The sequence below is a fragment of the Dermochelys coriacea genome, chromosome 3, assembly GCF_009764565.3.
Source record: "Dermochelys coriacea isolate rDerCor1 chromosome 3, rDerCor1.pri.v4, whole genome shotgun sequence".
NCBI classification, from domain to species: domain Eukaryota; kingdom Metazoa; phylum Chordata; order Testudines; family Dermochelyidae; genus Dermochelys; species Dermochelys coriacea.
Genome location: NC_050070.1, coordinates 173,769,322 through 173,795,658, shown reverse-complemented (window position 1 = coordinate 173,795,658; position 26,337 = coordinate 173,769,322). Strand labels below are relative to the sequence as shown.

At 41.2% G+C, this 26,337-nt stretch overlaps 1 long non-coding RNA gene across 1 annotated transcript in view; it reads right to left on the bottom strand.

The window, feature by feature from the left end:
* LOC122459529 overlaps window positions 1-5,726 on the bottom strand; it is a 66,716-nt gene extending 60,990 nt beyond the window's left edge. The window contains exon 1 of the long non-coding RNA XR_006280288.1: window positions 5,624-5,726. This is a non-coding gene — a long non-coding RNA (uncharacterized LOC122459529). The remainder of the gene's footprint in view (window positions 1-5,623) is intronic.
* Window positions 5,727-26,337: the final 20,611 nt, after the last annotated feature.

Below are 26,337 nucleotides of genomic sequence, written 5' to 3'. Positions count from 1 at the left end.
AAGAAGAGATTTTGTTATGTATACACAGCTAATGTTACAGCTAGAGTTGTTCTGTTGGCTGAGAATGTGACATCACTTTTTGACCTAAAATAAACAGAAACCTCCACAACAGAGCTGGTCAGAAAATGGTAAGCTTTTTCCATGAAAATTTTGGAAAGCAATGAAAACTGGGAAAATGTGTTTTTGGTAAAAAAAAAAATTCAGCTTTAGATTTTTCTGCCAAAAATATTGAAAATTTCTTTTAAAAAATTAACATTTTCTGCAAAATATTTTTATTTTGAGAATAGATCATTTTTGGTTGAAAAAATTTTTTTTAATAAAAAAAATCAACTAGCTCTAATATGATGGGTATAGTAGACATTGAATTAAAGTAAAATTGTAGTAATAGGGTAGGAAAATGTTTTCAAAAGCACAACACAAAACACAAACTAGACATTTTGGTGTGTAGGAAAAATGTTAGCCCTTTATATTGGAAAAGGGAGCTGGGGTGCATGATAATAGTGACTTCAGAACACGTCTTTGGGCCATACATCCCACCATCAGGCTCATTTACTACCTTTGAACTCAGAAAACAGTTTTCCACAACTGATGTTAATAATAGTACATTTACAGTACAATATGTAAGTGTATTTATTTCACGTCTGACTTCCCTTCAGCTGCCTGTCAGCAGGAGCTCAGATAAAGCTTATGGTTATTTCTTCCTTTAAACCACAAAGGACTCACAGAATTGTAATTAAAGTCATGTATTTTCCTGAATGTACTATACAAAATATGTTAAGTATTTGACCATATACTGAAGGATGATCATTTTGATCAAAGAGATGGAGAAATAGCTCTAAAGGAAGAGAGTACTGGAATACTTTGGGAATCTGAGTGTTCATGTTATAATTTATACAAAAGCAGGACTCTGTCTGGCTACAAAAATGTTTTTAACAAAGCACTGGCTTTAGAGAAGAAAGATAGTAGTGCAATTTTCTTGATTTTAACTCACTATTTTGCAGACTGCTTCCCCTATTTAAGCAAAGATTACTTATTTATTTAAGTCTGTTTTAATGTAATTTTATGTTGGTGTGGGTTTTTTCCCCTTGGATTTTTAGATCTGGACGCATCACCCATTCACCAAAGCAGTTGGGTTTCATAACAAACTGTTTTGTTTCATGTTTTCCTAAATTCTTGTCAATCAAATACAAATAGAAAATATAAAGTTTAAGAGTACATTTTTATTGCAAGTCATAGGATTTAACTGCCCTGTTCTCACTAACGTTAGTTGGAATTGTATGGTTAAATCACCACAAAAAGTATTAAATTTTTACCCCTAAAATATTTTGCCTTTCTTAAAAAAAAAAGGATTGATTTAAATATTTTGTAATGGAATGTCTGAAGTTAAACAACCAGAAGAATAAAGAGTTTTGTATATAACTGGAGATGCTCACTCTTCTCGCAGGATCTTCTAATTTGAAGAAGCTCATATAAATTGGAAATGTTAATGCTTTCGTTTTAATAAAGTGTTTTATTCATCTTCAGTAACCAACAAATTGGAGGAGGGTTTGATAAAAAAATGACAATTTTAATAAATATATGAATAAATCTAAAAAAGGTTGGCCAATATGGGCTTTTAAATGTGATTCTAAACATACAGGCCAGTGTGGGTTTCTAAATATTAATTTAGATAATTTGGCCCATCTAATCTGATGGGCTAACCAGATATGATGAAATACTGTAGGAAATTATTCAAATCTTAGCTTGTTCCTCAGACTGAACCCAAACCAAACTTTTTTCTGAAATTTTGAATGTTTTGTTTCTTTTATTCATTTTTGTTACATGCCTCTTGACTTTCTGTTAGAACAAGCAGAAGTGTCAAAATACTTTAGGCCAATTCTGCAATTTTTTACTGAAGTAAAGAGCTCATTGATTGGCACAGGAATTTAGCTGTTGCTGGAGTAAGGATCACAGAATTGGTGCCTGTGCTATTGAGCCTAGTGTTTTATCTGGTGGTTCTAAAAATACAACTTACAAAATCTTCTCTTTGCTCTCTTGAACACAAGTTGACTAGAACACTGAAGCCCAAAAAGAAAGTAACAGAATACCACTAACCATCACCTACAGCCCCCAACTAAAACTTCCCCAGCACATCATCAGGGATCTACAACCTATCCTGAAGGACAATCCCTCACTCTCACAGACCTTGGGAGACAGGCCAGTCCTCGCTTACAGAGAGCACCCCAACCTGAAGCAAATACTCACCAGGAACCACACACCACAATAAAAACACTAACCCAGGAACCAAACCCTACAACAAACCCCAGTGCCAACTCTGTCCACATATCTATTCAAGGGACACCATCATAGGACTTAACCACATCAGCCACACCATCAGGGGTTCATTCACCAGCATATCTATCAAAGTGACATGTGCCATCATGTGCCAGCAATGCCCCTCTGCCATGTATATTGGCCAAACCGGACAGTTTCTACGCAAAAGAATAAATGAATACAAATCTGACATCAAGAATTATAACATTCAAAAACCAGTAGGAAAACACTTTAATCTCCCTGGACACTCAATAACAGACTTAAAAGTGGCAATTCTTCCACAAAAAAACTTCAAAAACAGACTCCAACGAGAAACTGCAGAACTGGAATTAATTTGCAAACTGGACACCATCAAATTAGGCCTGAATAAAGACTTGGAGTGGATGGGTCACTACAAAAACTAATTTCCCCCTGCTGATACTCACACCTTCTTGTCAACTGTTTGAAATGGGCCACCTTGTTTACATTGGCCTCATTAGCACTACAAAAGTAATTTCCACCCCTTCTTGTCAACTGTTGAGAATAGCCCACTTCCACCTTAATTGAATTGGCTCATTAGAATTGAACCCCCACTTGGTAAGGCAACTCCTATCTGTTCATATGCTGTGTACTTATACCTCCCTACTGTATTTTCCATTCCATGCATCTGATGAAATGGGTTTTAGCCCATGAAAGCTTATGTCCAAATAAATTTGTTAGTCTCTAAGGTGCCACAAGGACTCCTCGTTGTTCTTGAGATTCTATAGGATTTTTTTTTAAATTAAATATATTCAGATCCTTTCATAATGAAATGATGGAAAAGGTTGTATACGGTATGCCACTTAGTACTGTGAGAGAGGTATCAGAATATTCTAGGTGAAGAATAACAGATTTTTGCTTTAACATCCACTAAGAGGAAACCTGTGGTTGAACAGAGTTTATTACAAAATCAAAGTTGGAAATGAAATCCTTGGGAGATTAGAAATGGGATACAGAGCCTTTCACATTAAGGTCACTAGTTCAAATATAGCGTAGGTCACCACTAACAGAAAGTTATTACTAACTCATGGTTGGCCAACGGTCTGCCTGAAATGAATTGGTGGACAGGAATCCACACCACTGAAACCACTGTCACAATTGGCACCTTTGTTGCAAGTCTCAGTTAACAAGCCAATGACTGAATTGAGCAGAGACAGAACAATCCTTTCACCCTGAGAGGTGGTACCTCAAAAAACAGGTTAGTAAGGCTTGTGGTAAGATTGTCTCTGCTGGAAGTTTCTACTTGCATTCCTAAATAGTATCATGATAGAAAATATCTGGGTTGGATTCTTAGTGCTGTGATGCCCAAATAAATTCTGGACAAACAAGCTATTCTTGACTCTTTCATCAGGGTAGTGATTTCTCTATTACTTTAAGAAAAGAAAAGACCACATAATTACCTCCACATGTAGCCCATTTCTCTCTCCTACATGATATCTTTAAATGTTAACTTCAACACCAGGAAAAGTACTCAGTTTACAACTTGATGAAAATAGGATTACTATTATACACAGTATAATACACAGTATTATACACAGTATAATAGTTCTTATGCACAAAGTGCTTTACAAACTAATAGATCCACACAACACCCCTGCAAGCTAAGTAAGGTATTCTCAGCTCCTTGTGTAGTCTGTGATTCCCCCGGTGTAGAATTTGGTGCATAATTCACCCCTTGACACAGAATCATGCTTCAGAACCTCCACTTTCATTTAAATAAAAATTATTTTTCTAACCTTACCTTCTAGTTGCAGAGACAACCTTGAAAATGTAAACTGATACCTGAGTCTGCAAAGAGCCTGAAACACTTACTCTGAGAGGTGTGCATTACCACAGTCATCTCATGCAGGGCCCTATGGACTCTGTGATTGTGTGACCATGGAATTTAGCCTTTTTTTCAAGATATTACAAAATTCAGCATTGTTGCTACAGAATTGACTATTTTGCTGTAGCCAAACATCCAGCATTTTGTTCTGTCTCTCTGCTCTGTTGGGATCTATGTACACTTGCATCTTGCTCTCCACCTTTCCCCACAAGGGGAAATTAGTTGCATTACAGGGTAGGCTCCCTCTGAAAAGCCAGGCAGGAGACAAGACATTCCACAGCTTCAGAGTCACAAAAGTAAATACATACAGTAATGCCCAGTTTCTCAAAAGAGCTCAGACCTTCTTTTGGAAAATGGCCTGATTGTCAAAAGAGATCAGCACACTGGAAGATGAGGGTTTTTTTGAAAAAAATGATCACTAGTGTCACAATCAGCCAGATTCTCAAGTGCTCAGCACTGTCATGGGGTGTAGGTATGCTGGCCCAGCTACCTAAGGGTTAATACAGACACTTCCAGCCACTGCTAATTGGAAGCCTCACAGCAGCTGGGAGGATAAAAGAGAAGCAGAGTGGATACCAGAGGAGTGAGCAGGTTGGAGAAAGGAGTTCCTGCCAGCAAACTACTTAACAGCTTCTCAGAGACAACAGTCCAGGGGACAAACTGACCAATAGGCTGGAGAGCCTGTGAAGATCCAGGGGAAGATAGGAAGAAGCTTGGGGTGTGGTCAAAGTCAAAAAACCTTGATCCTACTTATCTAGCTCAAGAGACCTGAGCTGGAATCCAGTGGAGTGGGAAGGCTTGGGTTCCCCTACTAACCTCTGATGGACTTGGGAGAAAAGAAAGGGTTTTCAGATTCCTGGGCCCAGGAACAGACTAGCAGCCCTGATAGGCTATGTGAACCCAGGAGCTGAGCCGTTGCATCGAGGCACCACCTCAGAAGCATCCAGAATTGGAGTCAGATTTTCAGAAGAGCTCTGTTCACATTTAGGCAACTAACTAAGGTGATTTACAAAATTCTCAGCACCCAACAGCTCCCTCTGTGACACTTCTGGCCAGATTTTTAAAAGAGGTAAGTGTGCCAATACATTGATCTCTTTGCAAAAATCTGGCCATTTATTTTGGTACCTTCTTTTGAAAATCAGGCCCAAAAGGACCTGCTTGGTGTGAATGGTTAAAAATCTAGCCCTAAGCATTGCTGGTTCTGCAGTACCAATTACATTCCCAAGATCAAAAACCCTAACTCTTCAGACCCTCAACCATAAAGGTACCAGAGGCTTGGCAAGATAAACCTGACTCATTTCAGTTCATGAGGCTTTTTGAAAGTTAACAGCGATGCCTTAAAATTCAACACATGCACACTTACATCTAAAATAATGTGTCAAAATGTCATTTAGGAAGCAGTCAGTCTTATGGGAAATATTAAGTTTAGAACATATTTAATAGCAATCATTTCTGAGACAGCCTTACCAGTATAATTTACACAACCTTTCTGAATCTTGTCATCAGGACACAGTCTCTCTTAGACATCAGCTGTGCAGGGGGAAATTCTTTCTTTCAGAGAAAACCTTCCTCTGAGAGAAAAATCATTGTTTATATTCTATCACCTAATCTGGTCATGGTCATTGTCTTCTTTTTTTGGCTGGAAAGAGCAACTTCCTGGATTATGAAATATGTTGTTGGTCAACATATTGTTTCAAACTGGAACACTGGAAACTACTACAATTAGGAATTTTAAACAGGCCAGTTAGCAAATGGGGCTGATTTAGTTTAATTTTAATGTTAAGAAAAATATTTTAATGATTAAAGAATCCCTAGGTATTGGAATCTCTTCAGTGTGGGGAATGTGTTCACTAATAGAAATAATACCAAGTGGGTGACCTAGATAAACTGGAGAAAAAAACTTATCTTTGTATCAGGGACAATCTTTTTGTTATGTTTGTACAAAGCCTAGCATGAGCTCCTGATTCCTGATGACAGCCTCTCAGTAATAACACAATAAATGATAACAATACATTGTTGATCTATAATTGGGGTCATTGTCATACCTTCCTTCATTATATTTGGGATTAAAAGGAAAATATGGTCATATGTAATTATTATTATTAATTATTTGTATTAGAATAGCACCTGAGACCCCACCCGAGATCAGGGACCCTTTGTGCTATGCACAGTACATAAACAGCATGAGAAAGAATCCACGCTTTGAAGAACTTACAGTCTAAATAGACAAGACTGACAAAGGGTGAGGGGAAAGAGGCTTAGAGAAGTTGGCATGTGCAGTTTAAATGCTGAGGTAATAGAGGCCCCGACACACAAAGGGACTGAGGTATTATGATTCTGAGCATTGGGACACCTACATTTGCCCTGAAAATCACTGGAATGATACTGCAATCCACAAAGCCTGAGTTAAGCATGTAGGCTTCCTATAAAATGAATGGGAAGAAATGGGCACCTAAGAATTCAATCCATAAAAGCCAGCATGCTAGATGGGAAACTACCTAAGATAACCAATGGGAAATGCCAATGAGAAAGTGTGCCCTAAGTTGTGCCCCTCTCACAGAGAGAAGCCTCTAAGTCCAGGGAGGCACCTATCTCTCTGCTTGTGACCAACAACCAGCTCCTCTCCTGGAGTCAGGTCTCTTAGTCACCTAAGTTTGTTTCTGGTGAGAATAAGTAAAGGCACCTGCCTTGTTCTACAGTAAATGGCTGAAGAAGAAGTGCTGTTGTTGCTAGTGCCCATCCATAAATTTTAGCCCAGTGGATACAGCACTCCCATTGGATGGAGGAGAGACAGGGTCAATTCTACTCTCTGCTTGCAGGGGAGGAAGGATTTGAATAGGTGTTTCCCATACGTCTCAGGAGAGTGCTCTCACCTTTGGGCTAAGGGATATTCTAATGTGGGGCTTTGTGAAGGGACATGCCCTCATGCTGACCGAGAGACTAACGAGCTGTTCTGGGTCTGTTCAACACCAATGAGGCACATCTGCAAGTCTTGTTCTGCCTGGATGGATGGAGCTTAAAAGAGAAAACCTGCCACAAGAAGGGGCTGTGAACAGGAAGAGGGTTGTCCCGCCTCAGATAGCTGAGATAGGCTTGCTGAGAGGGAGACAGCAACAAGCCTCACCGCTCCCAAAGCTGTAGGAACCAGCCTCAGAGCAGTATGCCCAACAAGGAAGGGCTGGAGGTGGACCCCATTTAGACTCAGCCCAAAGGACTGACCCAAAAAGACTGCTTGAGTTCCAGGTCACCCTTATTCTCTTTAATTTCCTACAGACTCCTCTCCCCTATAAGGGAGGGAAAAGGGGAAAGGACTTTCCTTTTGTTTGTTTGCTCCAAGAATGGTCTTAGGTATCTGCCTGGTAGGGAGAGAAGAACAGTATAAAGTCTTGAGGTGGGGTCTGGAGGGGAGACCTGCCCTCTCCAGGCTCTCGTAATCTCTCCTGTTGAAGTTCTTTCACAGTGGATAAATAATTAAAGAGCCATTCAGCTGAGAGAAGTTGTGGGGAGTCTGTAGCCTGGTGGTTTGGCACCCACCTAGGTGGTGGAAGACTTGAGATACAGCCCTCCTACTGCAATGGCACTTTGTGATTTCTGTGATATATTGTAGAACTGGAAATATTTGCTGTACATTTATTCTCATTATTTGTAGCTGTTTTTAAAAACTGCTGGAAATAAAAATACAGGACATAATTCACCCCATTGTGGTGGGCCAATGCATAGTCTTCTGCAGCATTTAGATACTACTTAAATCCCATGTTAACAATATTGTCTGACTCATTGTATTTGATCTTATGAGGCTGATGCCAAAAATATGAAATTTCTTTAGACGATTATCTTGTGTTTTGATCTGTTTTGATTTTTTTAACTCCCCCTGCCCACCAGTGCATTTTGTGTAGTTCCATCAGTTCTTAATTTCTCTCTCCTCTGTCTGGAGGGGACAGCTGAAGTGGGATCCTTCTCTTCTCTCCCTGGTCAAGCCTAGGGATAAAGGCAGGGAGTTCCAAGTATCCTCCACCTCTATTTTCCTCCTTTTCAGGTCTGATGTTGCAGGGATGGAGAGGGGAGGGGCAACAGAGCAGACTGAGAGGAGTGAGCTGAGCCATTCTGAACTGATTGGCTCTTTCTGCTCACTCCTTTCCCCCTCCACTTCCCCTCATTTGAGAATGGTGTTGGCTTCACCCTCCCACAACCCAAAAAGTCCTCTGAGTTCCTGAGGAGAGGCTCTGTCACAGTGGTTACATGACTCCCATGATGCACTATGAGAGTTCCTCCAGAGGGGGATAACACAGTGGATCATGGGAGATATAGTCCAGGCCTATAGAGGATACAAGGGGCATGAGGCACTTCCTGTGAGGCACCACGGCAGCTTGGTCAGACAGAGATTAACGTCGAACTAACTCAAAACAAAAAGTTTAGATTCAATTTGGCGATGCAAAATGTTTTGATTTGGGTCAACCTAACTCAAAACAAAAAATTTTGTTTCAAATTTCCGGGTGGGAAAAATTAAAAAAAAAATCTGCAAAACTGAAATTTTTCTCACAGATTTTTTTTAAAACATTTCAGCAGAAAATTGCTGACTGGCTCTTGTTAGCATTGGGTGAGATTTCCAAATTTTTGTATTGTAAGTCTCTCTCTCTCACCCATTTCTGGCTATTCACCCAAAAGCCAGAGCCCACCCCCATCCTATCACCAAAAAAGCTGGAGGCAGTATCGAAGCATTTTAGATTGTTATCCATGAAAGATACCTGTATCTCAACCTCTTTTGTGTTGTGTTTACATGCTCTCCAGAAAATACAAAAGCAAAATTAAAATTCTAAAGTATTGCTCACCCCATTCTTTTGATTTCTGTATTGGTCTTTATCAAATCAAACTGAAACAGGCACTGGATCTTTTCCTTGTCTTGTCTACCTATCTCACACCTTTAGTTCATTTGGATTAGTTTTCCTGAGCATCCCAGTATCAGCTAGCTTTTTGTCTCTAGGGAACTGGTTTGTGACTGCTCCCCAGACTTGGAACATGTCTTAATAATATCATACAGTAGATTCTTATAACTTTACATGTAATATTGCCATACATTTTACTAGGACAATAATGGTCAGCAAATTATGAGTTTTCAAATGATACCTCACAAAGCATACTTTGAACAAAATTTATCATAATCCTATGAAAAGGGTAACTCTAGGGGGATATATTGTCACACAGCAAAACACTTAAATTCTGTCTACTGGAGCCTGAGTGAAGAGCGGGGGGGAAACCATTCTAATGTATTTGTCTTTTATACCCACCTTGTGCAGATATAAATGACTATACTAGCTACAAGATAGTGAAGAATCAGGCTCAAGACCTGCAGCAGGGACTACACATCCACAATGGTGAGCCTCATTTTGCACAATGAAACGTTACACTAACGTAGTCTCCACATTCTTAGAAATCTTGTAGCAGCATTGGGGGAAAGGGGAGGGGGACGGACAAGTGAATTCATATTGGTATAAATAGTGATAAGAAAAATACCAGTTCTGAATGTGAACTTGTGGATGAGACACATAGTGTTACTAACAACCAGTGAATGCCACGCTCATAGCACCATGTGACTCCAGAAACAGCATTCATAACACATTCTTTGTCATTCCAAGATGAGACAAACTTGGAGAAAATCCCTTGCTCTCCTGCAGAAAAATGAGCCTGGATCAATAGAAACTGAAACAAAGACCGAGAATAAACTGCCAACCAAGAAACCAAAAGGCTCACTAAAATCAGCAAGTGCCTATTTTCACACAGCTTTGTGCCTTGTATACTCATTAAATGGTCCTCCATCTTCAGACCTCAGTGTGAACGTGGTAATCATTTCAATTTCTGAAATACATTAACCACTTAGCTGTGTAATAAGAAATAATTTCCATCCTTTAGCTGTATTACTTCCTCACTCCTTCCTTAACCAGGAGTCTCCCCAGATCTCCTCTTGGGAGCTGGGTTCTGAGTTACCCAGTTGTAGGACTGTGATGGGGTGCACTTGGCCTTTGCTATAGGAGGCCCCATGGTCCTACTACACCCCATCCTAGGAAGTAGTGAAGTGACAAGAAAAGAGCAGCAAAGGTGGGTCCTCCAGGCCCACCTACAGAGGTAACCCAGAAGCAGCCAATCAGAGCCCAGCAGACTCAAATAAAAGGAGCTGCAGAGGTTTAGCAGGTCAGTTTCTGATGGAAACCAGAGGAGTAAAGAAGGGTGCTTCTTGCTGGCTAAGCATGACTGACAAGTAGCCAGAGTTTATGGTGGGCAGAATTTACACAGAATGCAGAGGGAAAAGGACCTTAGGATGGTGGCCATGAGATAGGGTTGCTGGAAAGAGGCAGCAAAAGATTGAACTTGACATATGTGGCTACTGTGTACAGGGTCCCTGGGTTGGAACCTGGAGTAGTGGATGGGTCTGGGTTTTTCCACCAACCACTGGTAAACTGACAGAAGGGGACAGGGTTTAATTGGGAGCCCAAATTGAGGGCTGATTTTAAAGGGCTGAAGATGCTAGCAAGGGCAAATAGATGATATATTTATTGGTCTCTTTAATACTCTGGAAGGGTTCATTTGGACTTTGTGACTTGGCCAGAGGACCAGATCACTCAATACCCTTCCGTGGTTAGCTGGCAGCTCGCAGGGGGCACCAGGGATTAGAAAAGGACTGTGATACCACACCCTGCCACTTGGAGATGCTCCAGATGTGAGCTGCAAACCAAGTTTGGGAACCCCTGTCATAGATGTAAGCTAAATCAGTCACCCTTTCCTTTTTCATACATGAGGTAGGTTTTGATCAAATATTAACTTTCAGTGTCTTCTGAAACGTACCTGGGGGAACATATCACTCAGCTGGTATAATTTGGGGTAATAGGTGTGGTTTGACTTCTATATTTGGAGGGGAGTCAGGCCAACGGGGTCACGCATGGGAGGGGGACAAATTCTGTGCCTGCCCATAGGGGCACCATTTCAGATTTGGGGATGGGGGGCAAGTTTAACCATGATTCCAGGGGCTACTTAGGCAACTGAAAACTCTAGTGTTTTTGCAGATAATAACTTAGAATTATCTGACAGGAGCACTATCTAATTCCTATATCAAGAAAGAAAATTAAATAAATATTTGACTCACTCAACTATAATAATATGTTCTGACATCTTGTGGCAAGTCACTTAAGGGACACTGGTTAGGTTTAAAATTCTAATGTATATTCTTACTCAGATACTCTTACTAAAGCCAGAAGGGACCATCATGATCATCTAGTCTGACCTCCGGCACACTGCAGGCCACAGAACCTCACTCACCGACTCTTGCAATAGATCCCTAACTTCTGGCTGAGCTACCAAAGTCCTCAAATCATGGTTTAAAGACTTCAAGTTACAGAGAATCCACCATTTACACTAGTTTAAATCTGCAAGTGACCCCATACCCCATGCTGCAGAAGAAGGTGAAAACCCGCCATGGTCTCTACTAATCTGACACAGGGAAAAATTTCTTCCTGACACCAAATATGGTGATCAGTTAGACCCTGAGCAAATGGGTAAGACCCACCAGGTAGATACCTGGGAAAGAATTCTCTGTCGTAACTCAGAGCCCTCCTCATCTAGTGTCCCGTCTCCAGCCGTTGGGGATTTTTGCTACTGGCAGTCAGCAATGGGCCACATACCATTATAGGCAGTCTTGTCATACCATTTCCTCCATAAACTTATCTAGCTCAGTCTTGAAGCCAGTTAGTTTTTTTTGCCCCCGGTGTTCCCCTTGGGAGGCTGCTCCAGAACGTCACTCTTCTGATAGTTAGAAACCTTCACCTAATTTCAACTTGATGGCCAATTTATATGTATTTGTTCTGGGGTCCACATTGATTCTTATCTTAAGTAACTCCTCTCCCTCTGTGGTATTTATCCCCCTGATGTATTTATACAGAGTAATCATATCTCCTCTCAGCTTTCTATTGGTTCGACCAGTAGTTCTCAGACTGTGGGTCACACCTCAAGGTGGGTCGCAACCCCATTTTAATGAGGTCGCCAGGGCCGGTGTTAGCCTTGCAGGGGCGCAAACTGGGAGCAGCATGTGACACCTCTCCTGTCCCCTCTACAGAATTCATTGCATTGCACACTCAGGCTGCCTGCCCCTGATGCTTGCTTCCATTTGGGGTGAGGGGGGCAACCCCTTCCGTTGCCTCCCCACCCCCACCCCTGCCTATGTTTGATGTAGCTCCATTACAAACAATGGAATATTTCCATAAGCTGAGTAACTGTCCTGAAGTCTAAAACGGTTCAAGCATTCAAACATGAAGGAAGGGTTATTTGAACTGAACCTCTGAACCTCATATTTCTTTAAGTTTGCTCAGCACTACTAGGCACTTTTCCTTTCCTCTCCCACAATATGTTGGTTAAAGTGGAAAAAATCAGTAGAGCCATATGAGTGAGATAAAAACACACAAATTAATTTTGATTGAGCTATCAGCATTGTATAGTGAAATGCATGCACAAGAAGACTCATTTGTAAGCACCTCATGGATGAAACAATATGGAAATACAGCTCAAAGTACTCAGTCTGACATATGTCACATGGCTTTAAAGAGATTTACTTATTTACAAGAGACATGATTCTGCCGTTGTTCTTCACATAAGTAGGCATTACTCATGTGAGTGGTCTCATTGACTTCTATGGAACTACTATGGCAGAATTGGGCCAAATAAGGGTATGACTAGTAATGTACCAGAGTCCATTTGGATTTTATTTAGAGTCAGTGATGGAAGGTTTCTGATCCATTTCTGAACTCCCCCAAAGTCTAAGGACTGTTGTATCTGGTGCTCTGCTTTGGCTCTATGATTTTTTCAAGAAAAATGCAAATGCCCCCCCCATGTATTTAAATTAATACAACAATTATTACTGGGAATCAAGCTGCCAATCTCTCCTAGGTACCGAATGGTTCCCTCACCAGCTTCTCACAAGAACAGGATTGGTCCATACCATAGAGACCAAGTTCGGAAACTTTAGACATTTGTTTCTTTTCTGCTGCTGATTCTGTGATTGGTCAGGTGTATTAGCTAGGGACTAATCTTACCCATATCACATTCTGTATTTGCATTTCTGGTCTCTTGTCTCTTTCTCAGAGATTAAAGAAGAATTTCATGGTGAAAATCTTCTACCAAGATTCAGAGCTGATTAACATATTTTTATATATATATTAGTTTTGACCAGAAGCAGCCAAATATCTTGGGCCAGGAAATGACATGAGGGAATTGTACCTTTATGCTTTGATGTGCTTTCCCAGAGGGGAAAGTGTACTTCAGACAGAAATAATAGTTTAATTTTATGTCATTTTGATATGCACATAAATGTCTTTTACTGTAATAATGTCTGGGCAAGGTCTTTTCCGTAGTTTTAGATTGCCTATGACATTGAAACAGAGATGAAAGATGGCAAATCCATACACACTGGCCACATTCTGCATGCTGTCTAGACTAGCTAGTGCAACACTTTCTTAGGAATGACAGTGTGACTCTCTGTATCTTGGGGGAACACCCAGCACCCCCATGTTCATCCTTGTAAAATGATTGTGTGGTATCCTAAGTTTGTCATGTCGGGTGTCTTCGGAAGGCTCATCATGTACTGAGCATTGTTGCACCTTATAGACTAACAGATGAATTGGAGCATAAGCTTTCGTGGGTGAATACCCACTTCGTCCGGTGTGATGCATCTGATGAAGTGGGTATTCACCCACAAAAGCTTATGCTCCAATAGGTCTGTTAGTCTACAAGGTGCTACAGGACTCTTTGCCACTTTTACAGATCCAGACTAACATGGCTACCCCTCTGATATTTGAGCATTGTTGTTATAGTAATCATTCATAGTTATGAAGCTGAAAATGTGTCCTCATGGCTTTAAACAACCCCAGGCAAAAACTCTCCAAGAGCAGAGGGGCAATTCACACCTCATCAGGGTATGTTTGGGACAAATCCAGCCCAGCCTCACAGGAATAAAGGACACTAGCCTAGGCAGCAACAACGGATCTGTTGGACTCTCGAGTGAGTCACTCCTCTTCCTTTGGTCAGTCTGGGACTGCGATGAGGTAATGCTCCCCCGACTCGGAAGGGTGGGGATGCCAAGGGGGAAGAAAGAACATGATAAAAGGGACAGACATTTGCAATGCTCCTCCTCTCTCTTCCACCTGTATCTACAGACACCACCACCACCACCAAACGACTGAAGTGCTGATCAAAAGGAAGAGCCTGGCTGAAGGGCAACCAGCCACCCTGCAGTGAGAAGCATCTAAGTTTGTAAGGGCACTGAAGGTGTTAAGAGGAGCTTAGAATGCATTTTTCTTTTATTTCATTTGACCAAATCTGACTTTTTGTGCTCTGACTTATAATCACTTAAAATCTATCTTTGTAGTTAATAAATTTGTTTGTTTATTCTACCTGAAGCAGTGTGTTTGGTTTGAAGCATGTCAGACACTCCCCTTGGGGTAACAAGCCTGGTGCGTATCAATTTCTCTGTTAAATTGATGAACTCATATAAGCTTGCAGCGTCCAGCAGACATAACTGGACACTGCAAGATGGAGGTTCCTAGGGTTGTGTCTGGGACTGGAGATATTGGCTAGTGTCATTCGGTTGCACAGCCCAAGGAGCAGCTTACATGCCAGAGGCTGTGTGTGAACAGCCCAGGAGTGGGGGCTCTCACAGCAGAGCAGGGTAAGGCTGGCTCCCAGAGTCAATGATTGGAGTGACCTAGCAGATCAATGGTCCATATAATACCAGAAGGGAATGTCACAGACAGTATTTGAAAATAAAGGCTGCCCTTAGTTATGTGGGTTGCACAGTGCAGGGGGAAAAGCAGAGTGAGACAGACCACATGGTAGGTGCCAGAAATTCAAATGCCTAGGATATTTCTTTCAATGCAACAGTTCTGATTTCATCATCCAGGAGACTAGTGTCTCAATCCACTGTCAATGGAAATCAAGGAAAATCTTTCCATTGACTTTTTCACAGATCTTGGATGAGTTTCTGTGCAGGGCCGGATTTCCAATTAGACACAGAAGGCACATGCCTAGGGGCGCTGGCATTCTATCAGCACCAAAAAGTTAAAAGTGGGTTAAAAGTTTCATATTTTATGGAAAACACAAAGGTCAAGTGTAGGCGGGTGTGGGGGGGTCATTATGCTGTGCCTAAGGATGCAGAAGGTGTAAATCCAGCCCTGATTCTGTGCAGCACCTCTAAGAAGCACAACACACAACTTGCTTCCCAGGTGAAGTGGAGTTAAGGCAACTTTAAAGTCATCTTTGTACCCTCCTGAGCGGGCTGGAGAAATCCCTGGCATAAATTAGACAGCCTTGCGGAGAGTGGAAGGGTGTCTGTCTAAATCACAGTAACCTTCCTGGGCTGCCCCATACTGTCCTTGGGCTACTACACCAGAGCTTGTGAGGGAGTCCTCAGAAGTTAGCCTTAAAGTGGTCTTTCCAGCACCTGCACTACGGAAAAATCCTCCTTGGTCAGAACAGGAGATTTTTGGACACTTTTATATTGCTTTGGTTCTTTTGCCTGGCATAAAGGGGCCAGGATGAGGATCTTACCCACTAATTCTATTTTAAACTAGAATGCACTCTATTTGTTATGATTAGTTTGAAGATTTGTTCTATTTTCTGTGTAAATGTGTTGGGCCAAATCCTGAACTCCTTTCTCTCTCTTTTTTAAACTCAATCCATTTTCAGGCAAACTGAGTGAGAAATTCAGAATTTGGCTTTTTATTAATAAAACCTGAAATCTTTACTCAGTGTTTAATTAGTGCTCATTCAGGGAAACTTTTTCTTCACTGAATAATTTCATGAGGATTTGGTCTGTTAATAATTATTATTCCTAATACTTACTGCTCCATCTTTGGAAGGTTAGGTTTTTTTGACACAGAAGAAATGAGTGGGTCACAATGTACTGTAAGTAGCACTGCAGCAAGAATATGAAGGAATCTTTGTACGAATACACAGCAGAATCAAAGAGGAAAAGGTGGAGAAACAACTGCTGTTATGTTTCAGACTGGTAGCTGTGTTAGTCTGTATCAGCAAAAAGAATGAGGAGTACTTGTGGCACCTTAGAGAGTAACAAATGTGTTTGAGCATAAGCTTTCATGGGCTAAAACCCATTTCATCGGATGCATATCTCTGATGAAATGGGTTTTAGCCCATGAAAGCTTATGCTCAAATACATTTGTTACTCTCTAAGGTGCCACAAGTACTCCTGTTCTTTTTGCTGCTGTTATTCACTTCACTCTTTCACGGTGTCATGTTACAGGGTTATTCTACTAACTGCCAATATTGTGGGTATTTCTAGGTCCCATTTCATTCGACAACGGTTTAAGGAAAAGAGTCATAATTCCCTAAAAAAATGCCAAAGTATGCATCTATCCGAAGATAGTATTTTCAACCTGGTGGCAACAAAAATTTAAGGTATAGTACAGATATACTCTGAAGAGGTATGGAAATGTGATGAGAGTTATAGCGAGCACAAGCAAAACAAGTGAGCATTCTGGGGGTACCTTTCAGATGAAGCCATACCGTCAAATGCTATGACCTTGTGAAAGGGAGCTAAAACTGAGCCCATGAAAGTGAGGTTGAATCAGAAATAATTTGGCAATAAAAGATAACATTTTCAAAAACACTTTGACTTAGGAGTTGAAGTCCCACTTTCAAAGTAATTTGAAAGTCAATGGGAGTTCAGTTCCTAAGTGCCTCGGTCTGTTTTGAAAATGGGAGTTCAACTCCTCCTCTGGAAAACTTTGCCAGAGGCACTTCTGAAAATATTACATTGCACGGAGAAAGGTAAGGGCAAGAACATGTCTCAAGTGTTGGGGGTTGGTTTTTCTTTTTCAGATTTAAATTTTTTAATTAAAGCTAATGCTAAAAAACTGTAAAGTACACAGGTTAAGAAAAAAGGGTATCTGTACATCTGGGTATAGTGTTTAGATTATCCACAAATACAAAGTTTGTTTTTAAAGAAATAAGATATATATTGTGCATAATCAGCAATCACCCAAATTTAGGTGAATAAATTGAATACAGTTTAGATATTAGCATCCAAGTATTCTTATTACACTGTCTTTTGCACAAATGGTTTGTGGTGTATTAGATATTTGGGTATTTTGATTGGCTCGGTAGAGCCTCCACTACCAGTTAATTTTGCATTGGCTTCTATTACCCTATCCTATAGATAGACTGCCATAACCCCCTTTTTTAGCCTATCATTACACGAGTGTTAATGGCCTACTTCACCTAGAAGGGTCTCTTAGGGTATGTCTACACTACGAGTACATAAACCGCAAGGGGTACTTTTCAATAGTGCTGCAAGCACTGGTGGATCACAAGGGACGTTTCACCAACATCAACGTGGGATGGCCGGGAAAGGTACATGACGCTCGCATCTTCAGGAACTCTGGTCTGTTTCAAAAGCTGCAGGAAGGGACTTTCTTCCCAGACTAGAAAATAACCGTTGGGGATGTTGAAATGCCTATAGTTATCCTTGGGGACCCAGCCTACTCCTTAATGCCATGGCTCATGAAGCCATACATAGGCAGCCTGGAGAGTAGTCAGGAGCTGTTCAACTACAGGCTGAGAAAATGCAGAATGATGGTAGAATGTGCATTTGGACGTTTAAAAGCGTGATGGCGCAGTTTACTGACTCGCTTAGACCTCAGCGAAACCAATATTCCCACTGTTATTACTGCTTGCTGTGTGCTCCACAATATCTGTGAGAGTAAGGGGGAAACGTTTTTATGGCGGGGTGGGAGGTTGAGGCAAATTGCCTGGCTGCTTGTTACGCACAGCCAGACACCTGGGCGGTTAGAAGAGCACAGGAGGGTGCAGTACGCATCAGAGAAGCTTTGAAAACCAGTTTCATGACTGGCCAGGCTACGGTGTGAAAGTTCTGTTTGTTTCTCCTTGATGTAACCCCCCACCCCTTGGTTCACTCTACTTCCCTGTAAGCTAACCACCCTCCCCACCTCCCTTCGATCACTGCTTGCAGAGGCAATAAAGTCATTGTTGCTTCACATTCATGCATTCTTTATTAATTCATCACACAAATAGGGGGATAATTACCAAGGATAATTACCCAGGAGGGGTGGTGGAGGAGGGAAGGTCAAGGCCACACAGCACTTTAAAAGTTTAAAACTTATTGAATGCCAGCCTTCTGTTACTTAGGCAATCCTCTGGGGTGGAGTGGCTGGGTGGCCAGAGCCCCCACGTTCTTGGGTGTCTGGGTGAGGAGGCTATGGAACTTGGGGAGGAGGGCGGTTGGTTACACAGGGGCTGTAGTGGCGGTCTGTGATCCTACTGCCTTTCCTGCAGCTCAGCCATACGCTGGGTCATATTCGTTTGATCCTCCAGCAGCCTCAGCATTTAATCCTGCCTCCTCTCATCACGCTGCCGCCACCTTTCAGCTTCAGCCCTCTCTTCAGCCTGCCACTTACTCTCTTCAACCTGCCACCTCTCCTCCCGGTCATTTTGTGCTTTCCTGCACTCTGACATTGTCTGCCTCCACACATTCGTCTATGCTCTGTCAATGTGGGAGGACAGCATGAGCTCAGAGAACATTTCATCGCGAGTGCATTTTTTTTGCCTTCTAATCTTCGCTAGCCTCTGGGAAGGAGAAGATCCTGTGATCCTTGAAACACATGCAGCTGGTGGAGAAAAAAAAGGGACAGTGGTATTTAAAAAGACACATTTTATAGAACAATGGGTACACTCTTTCACGGTAAACCTTGCTGTTAACATTACATCATAGCACATGTGCTTTCGTTACATGGTCGCATTTTATGGCTAACAGCGGGGAACATTTCTGTTCAGCCATACGCAAACAGCCCAGCAGGAATGGGTACCTCTGAATGTCCCCTTAAGGAAAGCACCCTATTTCAACCAGGTGACCATGAATGATATCACTCTCCTGAGGATAACACAGAGAGATAAAGAACGGATGTTGTTTGAATGCCAGCAAACATACACTGCAATGCTTTGTTCTACAATGATTCCTGAGTACGTGCTACTGGCCTGGAGTGGTAAAGTGTCCTACCATGGTGGATGGAATAAGGCTGCCCTCCCCACAAACCTTTTGCAAAGGCTTTGGGAGTATATCCAGGAGAGCCACGAATGCCAGGACAAATTAATCATTAAACATGCTGGCTTTTAAACCTTGTATAGTATTTTAAAAGGTACACTCACCAGAGGTCCCTTCTCCACTCCAGGAGGCAGCCTTGGGTGGGTTTCGGGGGTACTGGCTCCAGGTCCAGGGTGAGAAACAGTTCCTGGCTGTTGGGAAAACCGGTTTCTCTGCTTGTTTGCTGTGAACTATCTACAACCTCCTCATCATCGTCTTCCTCGTCCCCAAAACCTGCTTCTGTGTTGCCTCCATCTCCATTGAAGGAGTCAAACAACATGGCTGGGGTAGTGGTGGCTGAACCCCATAAAATGGCATGCAGCTCATCATAGAAGTGGCACGTTTGGGGCTCTGACCCGGAGCAGCCGTTCACCTCTCTGGTTTTCTGGTAGGTTTGCCTCAGCTCCTTAATTTTCACGTGGCACTGCTTCGGGTCCCTGTTATGGCCTCTGTCCTTCATGCCCTGGGAGATTTTCACAAATGTTTTGGCATTTCGAAAACTGGAACGTAGTTCTGATAGCACGGATTCCTCTCCCCATACAGTGATCAGATCCCGTACCTCCAGTTCAGTCCATGCTGGAGCTCTTTTGCGATTCTGGGACTCCATCACTCTGCTGATGAGCTCTGCATGGTCACCTGCAGCTTGCCACACTGGCCAAACAGGAAACTGAAATTCAAAAGTTCGCGGGCCTTTTCCTGTCTACCGGGTCAGTGCATCTGAGTTGAGAGTGCTGTCCAGAGCGGTCACAATGGAGCATTCTGGGATAACTCCAGGAGGCCAATACCGTCTAATTGCATCCACAGTACTCCCAAATCCAACCCAGCAAAACCGATTTCAGCGCTAATCCCCTTGTCGGGGGTGGAGTAAGGAAATCGATTTTAAGAGCCCTTTAAGTCGAAAAAAAGGGCTTTGTCATGTGGACGGGTGCAGGCTTAAATCAATTTAACGCTGCTAAATTCAACCTTAACTCCTAGTGTAGACCAGGGCTTAGAATATGTGCTAATTACTTATGCTAATTAATTCAATCTTGTATTTAGCTGTGACACACTTAGTACCTTTCCCAGACCTGAAGAAGAGCTTTGTGTAGCTCAAAAGCTTTTCTCTCTCACCAACAGACGTTGGGCCAAAAAGATATTACCTCACTCACCTTGTCTCTTTAATATCCTGGGACTGACATGGCTACACCAACACTGCATATCTTTATGTATAAATCAGTTAGCCTCAGTGATTTATGTTTTCTCCTATTTTTAGCCAGTGTAGGAATCAACACTTTTTGAATTACAAACATGCATTCATGTGTTCAGAACACAGACAAACATCACTGGCCATCATCAAGCCTTTAGCAACTGTTTGAGTTACTGTAGCCAGCTGTCACATACATCTGAGAGCAACACTTCAGTTCACAGTTCATTCATTAAGTTCCAATCACTTGAAATGCTTTTGAGTCCAATCATGAGGCGTCTCAAGAGCTGTCTAAAAGATTTCATGCCCTAACACTTCATCTCAGCTCTCAAAAGACAAACCAATCATCTGTGTCACTGACATCAGAATCTGGAGCTGTATTTCTTTTCAGTTGGTTTTCTTCTTGCCAGTTTTTAATCTTTGTTTTCTTATCATTCTTTTTCCTACCAAAGTAAGTCAGTTGTCAGAGAACATGGTCCTTGCTTTCCTAATGCATGGCAAAGACTTCTCCAAAGTGTCTCTCTTTACTAAAGTTTTAATTTTAAAAAAAGATACATTGTAGACTAGAATATGATTATGTCACACAAAAAGGTGCATGTGTGGTGGGGAGGGGGAGAAAGCAGAAACAATTACACACTTACTCCATAAAGCAGTTTTGTAGTGGTAGAGTTAGTCGCAACTACATTTATGAGTGAACAAAATTTCTATCCAAGCTGGGTTTTGAAATGAAACTGTATTGGATTTAAATCACACACACACACACACACACAAAAAAAGGGAAGTGGCTTTTTAGTCTTGCAAGGAACTAATTGTATACATAACTCATTGCATAAGGGTGCATGGTTTATCTGCCCCATGTAATTATTAGGAATGGGCTTTGAACCAAACCCAGTCCTCTTCTGAGGTTTAAAAAGTTTGATTAACTGATTATTGTTTCAGCCAAGAGCAGAAGCCTCAGTACCAACATACAATATTGTGAGAGACTGTTCTCACGGTGTCCTTATGCTGGAAGCAAGAAGGGAGCACTGGAAATCTCATAAGATCTTGCAACATTTCCAGCCTTATTTCCAGACCAAAGAGGCTTGGATAAGTTTTGATTAAGCAGTATAACTTTTGGATAAGTATCCAGACTGAACAGTCTCTCTGAACCTTTTGAGGTTCAGCACTCAGTAACTAGCCATTTGAGGAGCTGTTGGAGACTTTGTGTAATTGACAAAAGCCTGCCAATGTCCTCAAGTGTGTTCAGTTTATTCTGCAGTGTCAGTAACTTTCTCATACTGTGCGTGTATGGATGCTGTCCTGTCCTTTCAGACATTTAGTCACTTATAACAATGGTGAAATGCAGACCCAGCTCACAAGTGTTATAAAAGCTTTTTCATGTTGTTTTGATACTGTTTTTTTACAACTACTATTTAATGATTATTATTCAATTCTGAAATGTATTTTTGTGCTTTTTTTGATATTTGTTTCAATAGGTGAAAATATTAGAGCTGCGGAAAGGCTGTTTGGAATTCCATAGTGAATAGGATTCGCTTTCCTAAAATTCTCTACTTCATCCAGTGAAGGCAGCATTTTGAATGAGATTTGGGCTCTGAAAATTTTCAGAGTGGATGGACACAAAGTTATTTAGAGCAGGTGTTTCAGTACAGATGTGTCCTTTTAAAAAAACCCTCCTCTCTTGCAAGTAGAAGGGGTTGTGTGTGTGTGTGTGTGTGTGTGTGTGTGTGTGGGCAGCGAGCGGGGGGCGGGGGGTTTGTAACAGGAACTCTGTTATAACTGTGTCATAGAATCACAGAAATGTAGGACTGGAAGGGCCCTCAAGAAGTCATTGAGTCCAGCCCCTTGCATTGAGTGAACTTAGACCATTCCTGACAGGTGTTATCCAATTTGTTCTTAAAAACCTCCATAGATGGGGATTCCACAACCTCCCTTGGAAGCTTTTTCCAGAGCTTAACTAAAATGTATATAGTTGAAAAGTTTTTCTAATAGCTAATCTAAATCCCCCTTGCAGCAGATTAAGATCATTACTTCTTGAACTATCTTCAATGGACATAGAGAACAATCCTTTTTATAACAACCCTTAACATATGAAGACTATTATCAAGTCTCCCCTCATCTTATTTTAATCTATTTAGTTGGTAAGGTCTTCACAGCAGGGACTATCTACTACTCTGTGCAGCACCTAGCACAATGTGGTCCTGATTTTGATTGGGGTTTCTACCATACACAAGTTTATAATAATAATTTTTATTCAATGGAATTCACCCTGGAGTACAGGAGGATTGTAAAGAACTTGGTCTGTAGCTGCAATACCCAGCCTATGCTGCTATTAACAGAGATGTAGTCAGCAAATACATACACATTCACACACTTGAAATGAATGACAAGAAAGTGAAAGAGTGTCTAGTGGCTTGAGGGGTACTCTGGGTTACTTTAAAAAAATCCTATACAGTATGTCCAAAGATGACACACTTATGAAACTGATGGGCATTATTCTATCATCTCCTTGTTGTGAAAGAGGAGATTGATACAGCACAAGGATAAGGAAAGTTTGTGTGAAAATGAGAACCCTGATCCAGGTAAGAACTTTTATAAGGTTATACGAACATAAGAATTGCAGGACTGCATCAGAGATCTGACCCCTCAGACAGTCTATGAAAGTGAGCAGTTCCAGGTACTTCAGAGAAAGTCATAAACCTTCCCATAACCAACAAGTGTGCAGTAATATCTCTCTGGGAAAAGTTTCCTTCCAGCCTCAAGAAGTTAGTAGTTGGATTAGAAAGAACAATAATTATCATGCTTATCATCCTCAGTAACATCAGGACCCTCTACAGGTTAATTAAGCATTGTGTGGAAAAAGTATTTTCTTATATCAATTTTAAATGTGTTGCCTTTCAGTGTCTACTCCATGGCCTCCTACTCTTATATTATGAAAAAGGATAAATAGAAGTGCCTGATTTCACCATCTCTGTGTCATTCATTATTTTACATCTATCTCTCATGTTGCCTCTTAATTCATCCCATTTTAAAATTTCTCCTCCTTTCAAAGCTGTTCCATGGCTCTATCCATTTGTGTTGCCTACCTCTGGACCTTTTCTTGTTCTCCTATATTCTTTGGCAGGCGGTCACCAGAACTGAACAGAGTGTTCAGTTGAAGGCTCACCATCGATTCATATAATGGAACTATAATATTTGCTGCATTATTTTCTCGCCCTCTTGCTTTTTTTTAAAAAAAATACAAGCTAACATCTTATTTCCTGTCTGGACCTCTGTCGCATGCTGACCAGTTTTTCAGTATGCTGCCCACAAGGAAACCTAGGTTTTTTTCACCCAAGTGCTGACAGTTCATTTAGAATCCAGCAAGGTGTCTAAGTAGTGAAAGTCTCATTATTCCTTACTGTATCTCACCCTTGATTATACAACTCTGCATTCCTTGCCCTTTTACCCCTGCTTTATCTCCATAGCTCTCTCCCCCACTACTTCTCCTTCCCCTCCCTGATTCTTCCTCAGCTTGTTTGACACTTCACACTGTGGACACATGCTACACAGTGGCAGCGACTAAGTACCTGCAAAGTCAGAATGATTCAGAAATTAGTGATTAGTCAGAAAAGACTCTCAGGAGCATCCCAGAATCTTAGAATATTGCACACATTTTGTGTTCAAGGTCCCACCCTTACAGATCCGTGGATGAATCATGATAAAGAAGTGCCAAGGGGTAGTACTACTTAGTCTCAAACTTCCACCTATATAGTCTGGTTTTCTAGCATTCTAATAAATCTCTAGAAGAGCTAGTCAAACTACTATTCATTGCAAACAAGGTAGTTAACAAATGTAGTCCTTTCTTCTTCTGTTTGCAGAACTGCTGTTCTGTCACTCAATGTGATATTAGGAATTTTCTATTTGAGCTGTATCACTGATTACCAAGGGTATGTCTACACTTCAAGGTGAGCATGTGATTCCCAGCTTGAAGAGACATACCCATGTTAGCTCTCATTGTGCTAGTGTGACAGTGCAAACAGTAGGATGTGCTAGCCACCACAAGTACGTACCAACGCTCTCAAACAGGCACATACTGAGGGGCAGCTATACCTCCCACTGCTCTCTTTGCTCCAGCTACAATCTAACTTTAGGATACTAGCTTGATGAGAGCTAGCACAGGTGTGTTTCCTTGAGCTGGGAATCATATCACCTGCTCAAAGTGTGGACATAACCTTTGTCACATGGGATTGTTTCTGTCCACTAATTGAATGACCTGACCTCTTTATAACCTATTTCTGCTTTCATCTGAAGCTAAATTTGTTTGGTTACTAAAAGAATGTACTTTGTTGGTTGAACCAATCTCAGTATAAGATTTTGCTTAATAAACATTGGTACAAACAAAAGCTTTGTTGGGTGGGAATAGTGAATGATAAAGGAATATGAAAACAACTAGCCCATGTCATCAGCCACATTAATATACATACATCATGTCCGTTAGCCTAAGCACACGTATAGCACAAGGATTAGAACTCGAACTAGTGGTTTAGCTCCCAAACCATGTTTGCTACTTCAGCAAAAGGAGAATTTTTTTTAGCTCTCAGCAGTAATGTGGTTTATATAGTCTTTGTAAGCTAGCCCCTAGCTGGAGAGATGACAGCAAATAGTTGAGCAGGTGTCACTCTATCTATTAAAGGACAACAGAACATATTCACAGTAGATAGTAGAACTGGTCAAAATATTTTCATCCAAACTTTTTAAATGAAGAATAGTGTTTCATGTAAATTAATTTTTTGAGGAAATCTTTCATTTTGGTCAAATGTTTTTTGATGGCAAACTAAAATGTAAAATATTGAGGTTTCTTTTTTAACACCCTACCCCCCATTCCCTTTTTTCTTCACTTTTTCCCTTGTGTGAAAAGGAAGGAAAAGGCAAAAAGAGGAGGGAAGGGTGTGTTCACAACCCCCGCCCCCAGGTTTTGGGTGTTCATTTTATTGACAATCCTGTTGTATTATGTCATGCCTTCATGGTAAAGTTGGGATTTTCAAAGATGCTCAGAACTGGTCTTTGACTCTGCTCCTAATTATGTCAATGGTGAAATTCAGTGGGAGGAGAGTTGGGCAAATACCAAGTACTTCTGAAAATCCCACTTTAGGTGTCTCTAATTGGGTCCCCAAAAACTAAGCTATCCAAAATTAATGGACTCATTTGAAAACCTTAGCCTTAATGACTTTTTTGGGAGCTATGGATGCTCTGAGAACTAGGCACTAGCTTTCTAAACCACTCAAATTAGAGACCAATTTTTAAAAATGTGTCTGTCAGTTCCTTGCTCAAGGCCACCCAGAAAGTCAATGGCAGAGCCAGGAAAGGAATTCAGAACCCTGATACTCAAATCTCTTGCTCAGATTGGCAAACGACTTTCCTTCCTTTAGCTTAGGCAAATGCTTTTGATACTCTGCTTCTCAGTAAAAGGGGAAAATGTGTGATTATGTTGATTAATTATATTCTAAGTCATAGCACTAAGCACAGAAGGTCACTTAAAAATGAAAGTTAATACCTGTGTGGGTTATTATTGGTGATAGCAAGATGGAAATGTGACTCTCGGGCATACAGAAGGGTCAGGCTTGCTTTGACCTGGATCTCCCTCTGAATAAGCCATTTCCAAGCATTTCCTATCATGCTTCTCATCAAACTACCATAAAAGACAGAGAGGGAGAATTCTCAGAGTGTTTCAAGGGGAAATAATACCAAGAATTCACTTCCTAGCGGTATTTTTTCTGCAATGCAAAATGGCAGCAGCTTGCCTGGCCCCTCTCCCTTACTAGGAAATGAACTCTCTTTTTTCATTTTAAGTACTCTCACTCCTGCTAT